The 15,493-nt window shown below is 37.9% G+C and overlaps 1 protein-coding gene and 1 pseudogene across 1 annotated transcript in view; one reads left to right on the forward strand and one right to left on the reverse strand.

Moving 5' to 3' along the window:
* PKP4 (plakophilin 4) overlaps positions 1-15,493 on the forward strand; it is a 298,901-nt gene that overhangs the window by 117,294 nt on the left and 166,114 nt on the right. The gene's annotated exons all lie outside the window — the stretch shown is intronic.
* LOC111820410 (uncharacterized) lies at positions 7,930-8,045 on the reverse strand (annotated as a pseudogene).

The raw sequence follows: 15,493 nt of genomic DNA on the forward strand, positions 1-15,493 counted from the left end.
AGTACACGTTGCCCTATGACAATGGTTAACAACCTCACAACACATCAACACTGTCCTTACTCAACCTTGGGTTCCCTATCACCAGCTTTCCTGTCCACTTCTGCCTTCTAGCCTTTGTCCCTGGACTGCTGTGCCTCATTAGTCCTGTTTGGTTTTATGGGGCTGTCCAAAATTCAGCTGAATGGTGAACCTTGGAAGTGACTTCACCACTGAGCTAAAAGGGTGTCTGGGGGCCATACCCTTGGGGTTTCTACAGTCTCCTTTAGGCCAGTAAATCTGGTCTTTTTTGTGTGTGTTAGAATTTTATTCTACATCCTTCTCCAGCTCTGTCCAGAGCCCTCTGCTGTGATCCTGGTCAGAGCAGTCGGTGGTAGCTGGGCACCATCCAGCTGTACTAGACTCAGTCTGGTGGAGGCCTTGGTAGCTGTGGTCCATCAGTCCTTTGGACCAATCTTTTCCATGTATCCTGCTCTCTTCATTCTCCCTTGCTCCCGAAGGGATGAGACCAGTGGAGTATCCTAGATGGCTGCTCACAGGCTTCTAAGACCCCAGACGCCACTCACCAAGGTAGAATGCAGAACATTGTCTTCATAAACTGTGTTATGCCAGTTGAGCTAGATGTTCCCCAAGACCATGGTCCCCACAACCCTCCGCCCAGCAATTCAGTCCCTCAGGGAGTTTGGATGTGTCTATGGAGCTTCTATGACCTTTCCTTGTACAAGTTGTGCTGGTTTCCCCAGTATTGTGTACTGTCTCACCCTTCACCCAAGATACCACTTATCTATTGCCTATTTAGTATTTACCCCCCACCCCTCCCATCCCTGGTAACCAACAAAGATTGTTATTTTTTGTGTGTAAACTTTTTCATGGGTTTTTACAATAGAGGTCTCATACAATAGTTGTCATTTTGTGATTGACTTATTTCACTCAGCATAATGTCCTCAAGTTACATTTATAAGCATGTTGAGTACAGATTTTTTTTCCATTGCCTGAAAACTTTTTCCTTTTACAATTTATAATTGGAAATAAGTAAATTTCAAAGTATAATCTCCACTAAAACATTCATCTTTTAGGGGAATAGGAGAATTTTTCTAATCTCAAACGTTTTGATCCATGAGAGTAGGAAAGTTACTATATTATTCAACTTTGTATTCCTAGTACCTAGTGTAATGCCAGCTCCCATTACCGTGAATCGATTCCGACTCATAGCGACCCTATAGAACAGAGTAGAACTGCCCCATAGGGTTTCCAAGCAGCTGTTGGTGGATTTGAATTGCTGACCTTTTGGTTAACAGCCATAGCTCTTAACCACTGCACCACCAGTATAATGCCAGGTGTGTGGTAAATACAGCACTCAAATATTTGTTGACTAAATCATATTTAACTTTTTAAATTTAAAAAATTGCCCATTTCAACTTGCATTCTCTAAAGGGTAAAATGAAATACTTAAAATTTTTGACTATACTACCTCTAAAATACTAAGTATATATGCATACAGTATACCCACTGTCTTAGTTATCTAGTGCTGCTATAAAATAAATATCACAAATGGGTGGCTTTAACAAACAAAAATTGATTTTCTCAGAGTTTAAGAGGATAGAAGTCCAAATTCAGGGTACCGGCTTTAGAGGAAGGCTTTCTCTTGTCGGCTCTAGAGGAACATCCTTTTCTCTTTTGAGTTTCTGCTCCTGGGTGATCTTCGTGTGGCTTAGCATCTCTCTTCCCTGATCTCTGCTCACTCGCTTACTTGTTTAATCTCTTTTATATCTCAAAAGAGATGGACTCAAGACATACTCTACAGTATTCGTGTCTTACTAATATAACAAAACCCATTCCCAAATGGGATTATAACCACGATTGTAAGCATTAAGATTTACAACACGTATTTTTTGGGGACACAATTCAGTCCATAATACCCAAATGCACTTAACACACACATATGTGCACACACGTGCATGCACACACGTGCCGGCACATACATGTGTGCGCTTGTTTGGAGGTCAGGATCCCAGCAATCTCAGCCCTTTGAAACATACTAAAAATTACACTGAAAATGTCTGTGAATTACTACAAAGCTCCTATTTTTTTGTTTTTTTGGGCCCTTATCCTGAGCTTTATACACTTTAGTTTAAAGTACATTATTTGGTTATCTTTGTATTTTTGTAGAATATGTTTCTGTGGTGCAGATTTGGTTGGGGGTAGGTAGCAAGGAGAGAAGAGCCAAAGGGCAGGAGGGAGAAAAGACGGAGGTCACAATTTAGAAGAGGAATAGTGACAGCACTGGCTGATGGCCCCACGTCAGGGGAGAAGACAGAACGACCAAAAGGCAGGCCCGGGGACTAACTGTGTCTGCAAGTGGTTATGCATGCTCACAGTGACGCTCTCAAAGTTCAAGAAGCGTGTGTGTTCCATGTGTTCTGTTTAATGTGTCAGGAGAAAGTATATAATACCTGAGGAATGTTTGATATTAGAAAATGACATCTGAAGGATAAAGTTTGGGTATCCAGAAATTTTACTCCTGTGGAACAGCTCTTTACTCAAAGATGACAGAGAAATGAACATTATTAAATAGTGTAAAGGATCAAGGTAGCTAGTTTCTTAAAAGTAATGCATTGAGAGGCCATAAGTCATTTGGGAGAACAGCACTGAGGGACCAGACTAGTTCTACCCATCTCGTTACCCTTACCCAGAGAGGCAAGGCAGGATTCCGTTGGTAGAATAATCAATAATTGTTGTTTCCTGAGTGCTTACTATGAGGCAGACACTGTGCAGGTGATGTCGGTACGTGTACCTCATTCTCCACCACCCAGTAATTTAAGAATTAGGAGGAATGTATCATCTTAAATATGAGGGAACTGAGGTATGAAGGGACCAAGCAGCCATTCACGTTCACGTGGTTCTAAGCGCTGAGCAGGAATTCCCAACGAGCCACCAGTCGCAGAGCTTGTGCTCTGATTGGCATACTGTGCTCCCAGCAGGGTTAACAAGAGCTGGGAGAGCTGGGCTTAGTTGAAGCAAAACCACTTCCCAACTGTGAGACTCCAGGCCAACCACATAGCGTTTCCAAGCCTTGGTCTGTCTGTTATAGGATGGGGATGAATAATAAATTGAATGCCAATTGCATAGGGGTGTTGTGAGACTCACATGAATAAAAGAACTTAGAAATTGTCGTGTTGTGGAAATGATTGTTCTAAAGCATTGTTATGAAATCCTCATAGTTGGCAAAAAGAATAAAGTCTCCATTTGGGGAGTGTTATTATGTGATACTGTGCACTGAGAAATAAAGATTAACATCATTTAGGCCTCAAATATTTTCAAGTTAGACATCTAAATTTGGTTCTCACACCATATATTTCCTTTTATACCCTACCCAGCTCAACAGGAAAATTCTTGGTTATATTGTGTTCATTTCAGTCCACTGATACGACTCCACTGATAAGTAGGCTACAAAAAGGAGACAGTGAGGTAATGAAGACTGCTTTGTTTGGTGATTCTTTTTGTTCTGACAAGTGAATGTGGTCTGAGTTGAACATGCTACCCAAAGCTGAAAGGTCCTGTATTCTCATCCAACGTCTGAGTATATACACACAACTCTGTTACTCTGAGACTGCTGCAATTCACCTGTTGTCCGTAGGTAATGATCTGTTGGGTGAGTTCACGTCATCATCTGTCAGGACTTCAAGAGAGCAGAAACCATGTCAAGAGAGAGCTCCCTTTACCTGCAGATGGAAACAGAACTATACCATTGAAAAAAAATCCAGAGCTTAATGAATGAAGTTCACCCCTTCTATCCAGAGCCTTCTATCCTCCGAGATCTCTCATTCACAGGACCAGGTTCTGCTTCCATCCTCCCCACGTGAATGTACTGGGGCACCCAGAGATTTAGCACGTGGAGTTCCGAAACAGTAGATCTGGCCTAGGTCTTCCATATTTATTTGGGGCCACTGGGCACAAGATAGTTGAGCATTACTTCTGAACAGCTTTTGTTACCTCAGGAGGAAGCTGTTCATTGCTTCTCCCTCTTGGGGCTTGGCTTCCTCACCAGACCTCTGGACCTCCACCCTCCCTCTATATCCCCTTACTTTAACAGCTGTTTCCTTTTCCTGCTCCCTCAGCTTTTGTCCTTTTTGCTCTTTCCACAACCCCAGCAGCAGCAGTGTCACCTATTGTTTGTTCAAAGAAAGGGAGGTGGGGAAGAGTTTTAAAAAGTTGAAATGTGGTTAAGTCTTTTCTTTTAAGTTGTAAACTGCTAGAGGGCAAGTGCCCTTGTTAAATATTGTAGAGCGCTAATAAAATTTCATGGGCTTAATGATTTTTATAGTAACAGCACAACTATTACGGGGTCTAAGCAGATGCAGAAGTTAGACTTAGTGAACAGAACATTTTCCTAATAATGCCTGCATTCAGTTCATCATTTTCACACTTATTTTAACCTGCTTCCAGCAGTTTTTAGCCATATCCATGAATAGTTATATCTATTAATTCATATATATAACTGTGTATTTACTCCCTAGGGTCGTGATTGATTCAGACCTTGTACCTTAGTTTTTCTTAACTTTAAACTGTTGGTGAGATCGCACAAGTGCATTGTATGATTTAATTAGCTTAATATTTATAAAAATGCTTTGAAGGTGAAGTCTCCACATAAATGCCAGGAATTACGATTACTTTCTTCATGTACTTCCCAGGACCCAGTTTCTCCTACATACAGTTTCTCTTATGATCAGTCAAGGAAGGTTTTTATGCAATCCGCTTGACAGTACTTCAGAATTAGAAGCGTATTTTTGGTTGAGATAAATACTGGATTATTTTTGCTGGTTTGAATCTTGAAAAAAGTGAAGTTAAATTCATATTCAATTAATATCTCAGTCAGTTATACATGGAATACCTTTTGACATTTGGGTACAGCCCTTCACACTGTCTGTATTTAGACTGTCAGATTATTTTTAAACTGTATACCAAATTTGTGTCACTATGCTGAGGTTTATTTGAACTGAATTTTGTTTGAATAGAGAATTCTAGGTGATACATTACAAGTTGTATTAAATAAAACGATTAAGAGAAATATTCCAAATATCAGTCTTTTTAAGATCCTTTTGCCGTATGAAATTCTTTCCCCAGTTTATTTTGTCATATAGTTTTGTTTTCTTTTTGTTCATGTATCCTTTTTCTTCAGATTTTTATATTACTCAACCACAAATGGTTATGGAAATTGTCTCTTATAATTGAATTCAGAGAAACCTGCAAACGGCAAATGCTCAGATCAAGATGGTTACATGGCAAAAACAATGGGCACTTCATATTTAAATGTGATGCTTTTGGACTTTTCTTCTAAGCAGTCACAAGATATTTGTGGGTTTGACCTTCTGAGTACATATGGGGAAAGAAGAGTGAAATTTTGGTTGGGAGAAGTAGCAACAAAGAGCATAAGCCAAAGAAATGTAACAGTAGGCAGCTCAAATTAAGTGTCAGATTCAAGTTAATTCCACTTTTGAGGAAAAAATTCCCTCTGTGGCAGTATACCTTCTAGTGGATAGAAGATAAGCATAGAGAGCCTTGAGGCAGGCACAGGTCCTGAACTAAGGACAGTGGAATATGATTTATGGGCAGGGGGACGGTACAAAAAAAGGCCTGAAGCATATCACAGAAAGGGCTGAAATGGCAGAGCTCAGGGAGTAAAAGGTAAGAAATGAGCTAGATTCACAAAGCATGAGACTAGAGTAAGTCTAAAATGATCCCCTCTTAGAAAAGACACTTCTTAGCATTTCCACTTTCCTACTGACAGGGTAGCCAGGGGATGGTATTATGGCATGAAGGTTCAGAGCATAGCCTTTGGAGTCTGACCAAGCTGACTTGAGTCATGCACTCATTTTTAAAAGTTAAGTATCTAATAATATGGTTGCTGTGCATCAGAGTCGACTTGATGGCAGCAGATGTGGTTTTGGTTTGGCATATATAAGGGTAGTAATTTATCTATTAAGGATGTTTTGAGAACTTTATCAAGAGAACTACTTGTGAAATGCAGATTTATATTCTTCTGAATATTTTGAAGAGGAAAGGCAGACTAATAGAGGAAAGAGCCTGAAATACATCTTAACATTAAAAAGTAAATGTAGCATTACTCTTATACCAAAAGCAACAGAGACATACAAGAAAAGAAAATTATAAACCAATATCTCCCATGAACATAAATGCAAAAATATTTAACAGAATATTACCAAATCAAATCCAACAATATATAAAAAGACAACACATCGTGACCAAGTGGAGTTTATCCCAAGAATGCAAGGTTGGCTTAACATTTGAAAATTAAGCAGTGTAATTTACCATATTAACAGCAAAAAGAGGACAAACCATACTATAATCTCAATAGATAAAGTATTTTGACAAAATTCAACACTCATTCATGATGAAAGATCTTATAAATGTAGATTAAAAGAGTATCTATGAAAAACCTACAGCTAACATTATACTTAAAGATTGAATGTGTTCCTTGTAAGATTTTAGCCAATGCAGGAAGGCAAGAAAAAGACATAAACGACACACAGATTGGGAAGGAAAAGTAAAACTGTCTTTTTTCATAGAGGACATAATTGTATACGTCGAGAGCCCTAGAGCAGGACTAACAAACTACAGTTCATAGTCCAGATTCAGTCTTTTACCTATTTTTGTATTACCCATGACCGAAGATGGTTTTTACATGGTTGGAAAAAACATTAAAAGGAGAATTACATTGTGTGTAAATTATATGAAATAAAAATGTCAGTGCCTATAAATGAAGTTTTATTAGAACACAGCCACAGCCATTTATTTACATATTGTCTGTGACTGCTTTCACACTATAATAGCAGAGATGAATAGTTACGATAGAGTCCATATGGGCTGCAAAGCTTAAAATATTTACTATCTGGTCATTTACAGAAAAAATTTTACAGCCTCCACCCTAGAGAATCCAAAAGTAACAAGTGAATTTAACAAAGTTGTAGGCTATAAGGTTGATATATGTGGAAATCAATTGTATTTGTGTATACTAGCAATGAAAAACTGGAAAGTGAAATTTAAGAACAGTATTGACTTGATGGCAAAGGGTTTGGTTTTGGTTTATATTATAATAGCATCAAAAATATAAAATAACTAGAGAGAAATTTTTACTGAAATTTAAAATAGACTGAACTCTACAAGCATTGCTGAGATAAATTAACAACAAATAAATGAAAAGATACACTATGTTCATTAATAAGGAGATTTAATATTAGATGTCATTTCTCCCACAATTTATCTGTAGATTCACTGCAGTTGTAATCTGAATCCCAGGAGATATTTTAAATTGACAAGCTAATTCTATAATCTATATGGAAAAGCAAAGGACCTAGGATAATAAAAACAATTTTGATAAAGAGGAAACTTGAAGGTTTTACACACTACCTGATTTCAAAACTTACTGTAAGCTCACATTAATCAAGACACTGTGGTATTGGCATGAAGATAAACATTTAGATCAATGAAACAGAAGAGAAAGTCTAGACATAGATGCACACATATATGACCTGTTATTTCTTTGACAGAGATATCAGAGTAATTCACTAGGGAAAGGATAGTCTTTTCACTAAATGGCACTGAAACAACTGGATATCCATTTTGAGCGGGGTAGGAGGGACCTTGACTTTACTTCATAGTACATAAAAAATTATCTTGAAATGGAGCATAAACCTAAATGTAAAAGCTAGAAGTATAAAATACGTGAAAGACATAGGAAAAATCTGTACCATCTTGGAGTAAGCAGAGACTTAAATAGGATATAAAAAGCACTAACCATAAAATAATAATAAATTAGACTTTGTCAAAATTAAAAACTACTCTTTGAGATACACCATTCAGGAAATGAAGTCAAGCCTATGAATGGAAGAATGTAGTCATTTTACATTATATATGTATTTGTATCTTAAATAAATGAAAACTCTTACAACTCAGTAATATGACAACACAATTTAAACTGATAAGAACAGATACTACACTTGATCTTAACCAAAAGGCTGAGAAGCGATGACAACACAATTTAAAAGATTTAAACAGATTTCACCAAAGAAGTTCTGTGAATGCCCAATAAGTTCATGAAATGTTCACCATCATTCAGCATCAGAGAAATGCAAATTATATCCACAGTGTTGTTCCCCTTCTCTGTTGTTGTTAGTTGCAGTTGAATTGACTCCAACTCATGGCAAAACCACGTGCACAGAGTAGTAGAAATGCTCCATAGGGTTTTCAAGGCTGTAAACTTTTGGAAGCTCATCGATAGGCCTGTCTTCTGTGGTGCCTCTGGGTGAGTTTGAACCGCCAGCCTCTCGGCTAGCAGTCAAGCACTTAACTGTGCGTCACCCAGGGACCCCTTCCACTTCGATAGGGGCTGTAAACTATGGCCCACCACCTGTTTTGTGAATAAAGATTTAATGGAAAACAGCCTACTCAGTTATATATTGTCTGTGGCTGCTTTTGTACTCAACAGCAGAGTTGAACAGTAGTGACAGAAATCATATGGCCCACAAAGCCTAAAATATTTAGTGTCTGGTCAATTATCAAAAAAGATTGACAATCCATGTAGTACACACCCAGTAAAATGACTAAAACTGAAAGATGCATAATGACAAGTATGGAGAATATTTGCTGTAACTAATTTCTCATACATTGCTAGTGGGCATGTAAGATGGTCCAACCATGTTGCAAAACAGTTTGGCAATTTCTTATATAGAGTTAGTTAATCACTTAACAGTGACCCAGCAATTCTGGGTATAATTTTAGGAAAAAAAAAAAAAAATCCATACCAAAACTTGTACATGATTGCACACAGCACTATTATTCACAGTACTCCTAAACTAAACCAAAAAAAAAAACAACAACCAAACCAGTTGCCATCAAGTTGAGTCCAACTCAGAATGACCCCGTAGGACAGAGTAGAACTGCCCCATAGGGTTTTCCGGGAGTGGCTGGTGGATTCAAACTGCCGACCTTTTGGTTAGCAGCCAAGCTCCAGGGCTCCACTTCCAAACTAGAAGCAACCGAATTGTCTTATCAGTGGGTGAATAAACAAACTCTTACATTCATACTACTCAGCAAGAATAAAGGAACAAACCACTAACACACAGCAACATGGATTAATCTCAAAAATACGCTGAGTGAAAGAAGCCAGAATAAAAGAGTGCATACCTCATTCTTCCACTGTATAAATTTTAGAAGAAGCAAAATGAACCTGTAACAACAGAAGGCAACCATTGGTTGTCAGGGGTGAGGGAAGGAAGCTGTACTGCAAAGAAGCTGAAGCCATTTTGGGGATGGAGGATGACAGACATATTCTCATTGCAGTTGGTGTTATAGTTAATTGTTGTGTACATTTAACAAAACTAATTGAACTCCACACTTAAAATGTATTGCATCCTATTGTCTGTAAATTATATCTCAGTAAAATTGATTTTAAAAGTAAAACATTAACATGTTTTTTTAAAATCACAATAAAACTTAAAACTAGACATTGATCTTCTGCAGAGCACAGACATGTGGGTAGGCACTGTTTTACCTCCAGCATGTAGCACAATACTAGGCACTCTAAATATTTTTGAGCAAATGTCTCTGTGAAAGAAACAAGACAACATAATAGGCTGGGGGTAGAGGAAGGAAGCTGCCTGAAGTTCATCCAGCTAGACTTGAGTTCTAGTCCATGCCAAGGCTGGGTGAAGCTGTTGGATATAAATTTTTTGCTTTAAATTTGTTCATTTTAACATTTTTCTATTGAAGAGAAATGTGTGCAGTGTAATCTGCTATGACTAGAATTACAGATAAAGTCTTTTGGATGGCAGACAGGGATTCAGACGATTAACAGTCTGTGGAGTACTTAATATAGGAAATGCTTTTATTGAAATAATGTAAGGAGCCTGTGTAAGTAGTTTTAATAAAATCAAGCCTGACTCATCTATTTGAGGACCAGGATTATGGAAGTAACATCTTATGCTTGAGGAGTATTTTGACATTGGAACAGTTATATTCATATTTACTTATGAAAAAACAGAATTGGTGGATAAGTAAAACTTTAACCCTGTGGAAAGAATTTAATATTTGTATTTGGCTTCTCTGTGTTAACTCTGAAGAAATCACTGTAGGTTATACAACTCCATATAGGTTATGTTCCCAGGTTTACCCGGAGGGTACTTTTATAGGAGAGGATCATTTTTTAATTTCCTCTCTGAAAAATAAAATTGAGTCAGTGTATTCTACTTTTTAATCTTTTTAAATTTTGTTTGTAATGTTTTTCATAGTGTTTTGAGGAGAGCGGGGATCCTCAGTAGCCCTGCACTCAAATCCCATAGGGATTGTGTGCTGTCACTAGATATCCACTACCCTCTCCCCAAGGTTTAGACTTCTTCCCCCATCCTTTACTGTTCAGCACTCTGGAGACTAGGGGGCCTACAGGGAGTTAGGTGCAGTTGCCCCTTTGCAGTCATCCATATTTCATCCTTTCTTTTTTTACCCTAAGAACTCGTTGGCTTATTGTGAAGAGTTAATGTATTTGGATTTTTGGTTTTTGTCTGTTTTGGTAAAGTGTATGTAAGAAAAAAATTAGCCATTTTAACCATTTTTAAGTGTACAGTTCATTGACATTAATTACATTCACCATGTTGTGCAGCCATAAGCACTATCCATTTCCAAAAGTTTTCATCACTTCAAAGGGAAATTTGGTGCCCCTTAAGCAATAACTCCTGGTTACCCCCTTTTAGGAAAAGAATGAAATGCCTTCCCAGGGAATTCACAAGCTAGGCAATAACTTAGCCTTTCCAAGACACAAGTAACAGAGAAGACAGATTAGATTGCCTTGCTGCTTATTTATGCTCTTTTTATAACAAAAATATGACTACATATTCAAAGTGACTTTTCGAGAATCACTGTCTTTTAGAATAATTTTACAAATACAATTACTTGGTTGTCATTATTCATCCTTTTCAATATTAAGTGTTAATGATCATTCTCTAATAGAATTGTGGTTTGCTTTCTAAGCTTAAATGGAAAACAATTTCCTATCTTAGTGTTAAGATTCCCACCAGGCCTGTGGTCTTCAGGTTAGCTTTACCAAGGCAATTAAATCTATCACCAAGGACACGGTTTTTATTTGGTCATTAAGACTCGAACTGTTTGCCTTTAGGTTGTCAGAGAAAGGGCATTAATTTGTTTATCACTTCAGTGCTTCTCTGAGTTCTGCTTTCTTTCCTATAGTGGCAAATGCAAGGGAGAAAGCAAATTTCTTGTCTGAAGTCACTCCCAGGGAAATGTGATCAAACTGGTGGGAACTTGGCTGCCTTCTGCTCTGCGAAAACCATCTCAGCCAGTATTCTTCCTTCAGCCAATATTTGATCACCCCTGCCCTTCCTTACTCCAAAGAGAAATTGCAGAGATATGCGGCCATTTATCCTAAGGGAAATGAGGGTTTTTGTTTGCTAAAATAAAGGTATATCTATTCCTTAACATTTGGACTTTTTGCAGAAATAATTTTTTAAACCCTTAACTATTTATACAGTAAAACCTGTGAAAGCCAGAAATTGTGCAAGACAGAAACCTATCAGAGAAGGAAAACTCAAATATTTTTCACTAATCCAGAGTGATAGAAAAGTGGTAAGCTGCACCCTGTCAAAGGTGGAAAACTCGAGAGACCCGGAAAAACAAGACAGTCCCGTTAAGTTCCAGCTCTCGCAGATTTCACTGTATTTGATTTACTAGTACTTCTACTTAGCTGTATTAGTAACCTAATTTTTAAATTATGTTTGCAAAGTTATACTTACCTGTAAATGAAAAAATCAGAATATTTGACATTAACATAATAACTTTAGGAATGTATTTTTGCAGCTTTTTATTGCAATTTAAAGTAAATAACAAATGGTCATTTTGAAAGAGCCATATTCAATAGCTATTCTGACACTTTTTCCTAGACTTGCAGTAAATTAGTGTGTTGTGCCTCTATATTGTTACTGTGGTAGGCAGAATAATCGGAAACTGAAAGAAAGGTGTTCCTTATTATATAGAGGCAGAAAACTTAGTTGAATTTTTAACAATTGTGTAGAAAGAATTTTTAAGTGATGAACTCGAATATTTAGCTAAGAAGATTTCCACGCAGAGTGTTGAAGGTGCACCTTGGTTTCTTCTTGCTGCTTATAGTAAAATGCAGAGGTGAGAGGTAAATTGAGGGAAGAGCTATTAAGCAAAAATGAACCAGCACATGATGATTCGGAAAATTCTCAGCCTTTGAATATTGCAAAAGACGCTAAAATTAGGAGAGTCACTGTTAGGAAAGCGTGCCCTGGAGAGAAGGCCAGGCTGAAGAGATTAGGCATGTGACTCATGGATCCCCTCAACCATGTCAGCAGAAACCAGGAATATGGGTGGGATTATCCACAAAAGATATGTGGAGAACCCTCTTGTCTAATGGTGTGAGTCCCCATGACATACACAGAAGACCCGCAGGTTTTTGAGAATGCTATATGAGCAGAAACACTGCAGCTTGGACTAAAAAGAATGTAGACAGGATGAAATGAAAGAGGTTGTCAGACTTCGAAATCTCTACAGGCAGTAAACAGGCAGATAAAACTACCCATCTGCAAACCTGTGCTACCCTTCAAGAAAAAGGAAGAATGACCCCAAGAGCAGAGCCTCAGGCCCAGAGGGTGGAACCTCAAGCCACAGAAGATTATTCTTAGGCCTTGAAACCTAATGGAATTCTCCCTGGCGTATTTTGAAATTGCTTAATTCCAGCGACTGCTTTTTTCTTCCCAGTTTATCCCTTTTGGAATGGGAATATCTGTCCTATGTCTGCCCCATCATTGTACCTTGGAAACATATAACTTGTTGTACAATCTCATAGTTCCACAGATGGAGAGAAATTTTACCCTAGAATAGATCATACCTAGAGTCTCACCCATACTTGATTTAGATGATGGGATTTAAGACTTTCTGGCTGATGATACTTAGATGAGACTTTAGACTTCTAGTTAATGCTGTAATGAGTTGAGACTTTTGGGGATATTGGAATGGGGTGAATGTATTTTGCATGTGGACAGACATGAATCTTCTTGGGCCAGAAGGCAGACTGTGGTAGGCAGAATAATGGCCCTCCTCCCAAAGATATCAGGTCCTAATCTCTGGAACCTGTAAATGTTACCTTACTTGGGAAGAGAGTCTTTGTGGATGTGATTGAGTTAAGGATATTGAAACAGCAAAGATGACTAGTTTTCTAGCATGAGCAGCAGATGAATGGCGGGGTCTTTTGCAGAGATGTAAAGAATGCTATTGGCTTTTTCTTTACCTGGGCATGTATAGAATTATTCCCAGGTGTGTATGTAAGTCATAAATTTCTTTTTTTTTCACTAGTCATAAATTTCTTAAATACTACATGGTAATTTCTAAATCCATTTAGCTAAAGCTGTGAGATCACTTAAGTTAAATCTCCAGTTTTATAGTAGACACCATACTCTTTTACTTTTGATTTGTTTTAAAAATAATTTCTCTCTAACATATGTAAAATAAATTTCTCTAAAGTTATTATAAAGCCAGAGGCTGATGTTTCTGAGGTTCTCCAGCATCTAGGAAGCTGTACTCCTTGACTTTCCCATTCAGGTTGTTGCTGTTAGTAAGACAAAGTATGCATTTGGTAATCTGCAGGATGTTACCTGGGTACAGTATGTGTAACTTAGAGACAGAACATAGTCGTTGGCTGTGGCTGCCAAGTAGGAACGTTGTATGAGGTTTTCTTTGGCTCCAAAGCCCGGTAACCTGAAGACATCACCTGATTACACACTGGAGCTGGGCCCCCTAACACTGTACAGGAATAGCTTGAAGATATTACAGGTTCGGTTCCAGACCACTGCAAGAAAGTGAATATTGCAATAAAGTGAGTCACACAAATTTTTTAGTTTCCCAGCGCATATAAAAGTTATGTTTACACTGTTCTGTAGTCTGTTAAGTGTAGAATAGCATTAAGTCTAAAAAACAACAAACATACCTTATTTAAAAAGTACTTTATTGCTAAAAAATGCTAAACATCATCTGAGCCTTCAGCGAGTCGTAATTTTTTTGCTGGTACAGGGTCTTGCCTTGATGTTGATGGTTGCTGACTGATCAGGGCGGTGGTTGCTAAAGGTTGTGGTGGTTGTGGCAATTTCTTAAAATTAGACAGCAATGAAGTTTGCCATATCAATTGACTCTCCCCTTTCATGAAAGATTTCTCTGTAGCATACAATGCTGTTTGACAACATTTTGCCCACAGTAGAACTTCTTTCAAAATTGGAGTGAGTCCTCTCAAACCCTGCCATTACTTTATCAACTAAGTTTATATGATATTTTAAATCCTTTGTTGTTATTTCAACAATGTTCACAGCAACTTCACCAGGAGTAGTTTCCATCTCGAGAAACCACTTTCTTTGCTTATCCATAAGAAGCAACTCCTCAGCTGTTAAAGTTTTAGCATGAGATTGCAGCAATTCAGTCACATCTTCAGACTCTACCTCTAGTTCTAGTTTTCTTGCTGCTTCTACCACATCTGCAGTTACTTCCTCCACTAAAGTCTTAAACCCCTCAATCCATGAAGGTTGGAATCAACTTCTTCCAAACTCCTGTTAATGTTGATATTTGGACCTCCTTCTATGAATCACAAATGTTGTTAATAGCATCTAGAATGGTGAATCCTTTCCAGATGGTTTTCAATTTACTTTGCCCAGATCCATCAGAGGAATCACTATCTATGGCAGTTGTAGCCTTAAGAAATGTATTCCTTAAATAATAAGACTTGAAAGTCGAAATTACTCTTCGATCCATGGGCTGCAGAATGGATGTTGTGTTAGCAGCCATGAAAACAAAAGTTAATCTCCTTGTGCATCCCCATCTGAACTCTTCGGTGACCAGGTGCATTGTCAATGAGCAGTAATATTTTTAAAGAAATCCTTTTTTCTGAGCAGTAAGTGTCAATGGTAAGCTTAAAATATTCAGTAAACCATGGTGTAAACAGATTTGCTATCATCCAGGCTTTATTCCACATTTATAGAGCACGGGCAGAGTAGATTGAGCATAATTCTTAAGGGCCTTAGAATTTTTGGAATAGTAAATGAGCACTGGCTTCAACTTAAAGTCACCAGCTGCATTAGCTCCTAAGAAGAGAGTCAGCCTGCCTGTCCTTTAAAGCTTTGAAGCCAGACATTGACTTCTCTTCTCTAGCTATTAAAGTCCTAGATGGCATCTTCTTCCAATATAAGCCTGTTTCATCTACACTGAAAATCTGTTGTTTAATGTAGCCACTTTCATCAATTATCTTAGCTTCATCTTCTGGATAACTTGCTGCAGCTTCTATATCAGCACTGCTGCTTCATCTTGTACTTCGATGTTATGGAGACAGCTTCTTTCCTTAAACCGCATGAACCAACCTCTGCTAGCTTCAGACTTTTCTTCTACAGCTTCTTCACCTCTCTCA

This window comes from Trichechus manatus, unplaced genomic scaffold, assembly GCF_000243295.1.
Source record: "Trichechus manatus latirostris isolate Lorelei unplaced genomic scaffold, TriManLat1.0 scaffold00036, whole genome shotgun sequence".
Lineage (NCBI taxonomy): Eukaryota > Metazoa > Chordata > Mammalia > Sirenia > Trichechidae > Trichechus > Trichechus manatus.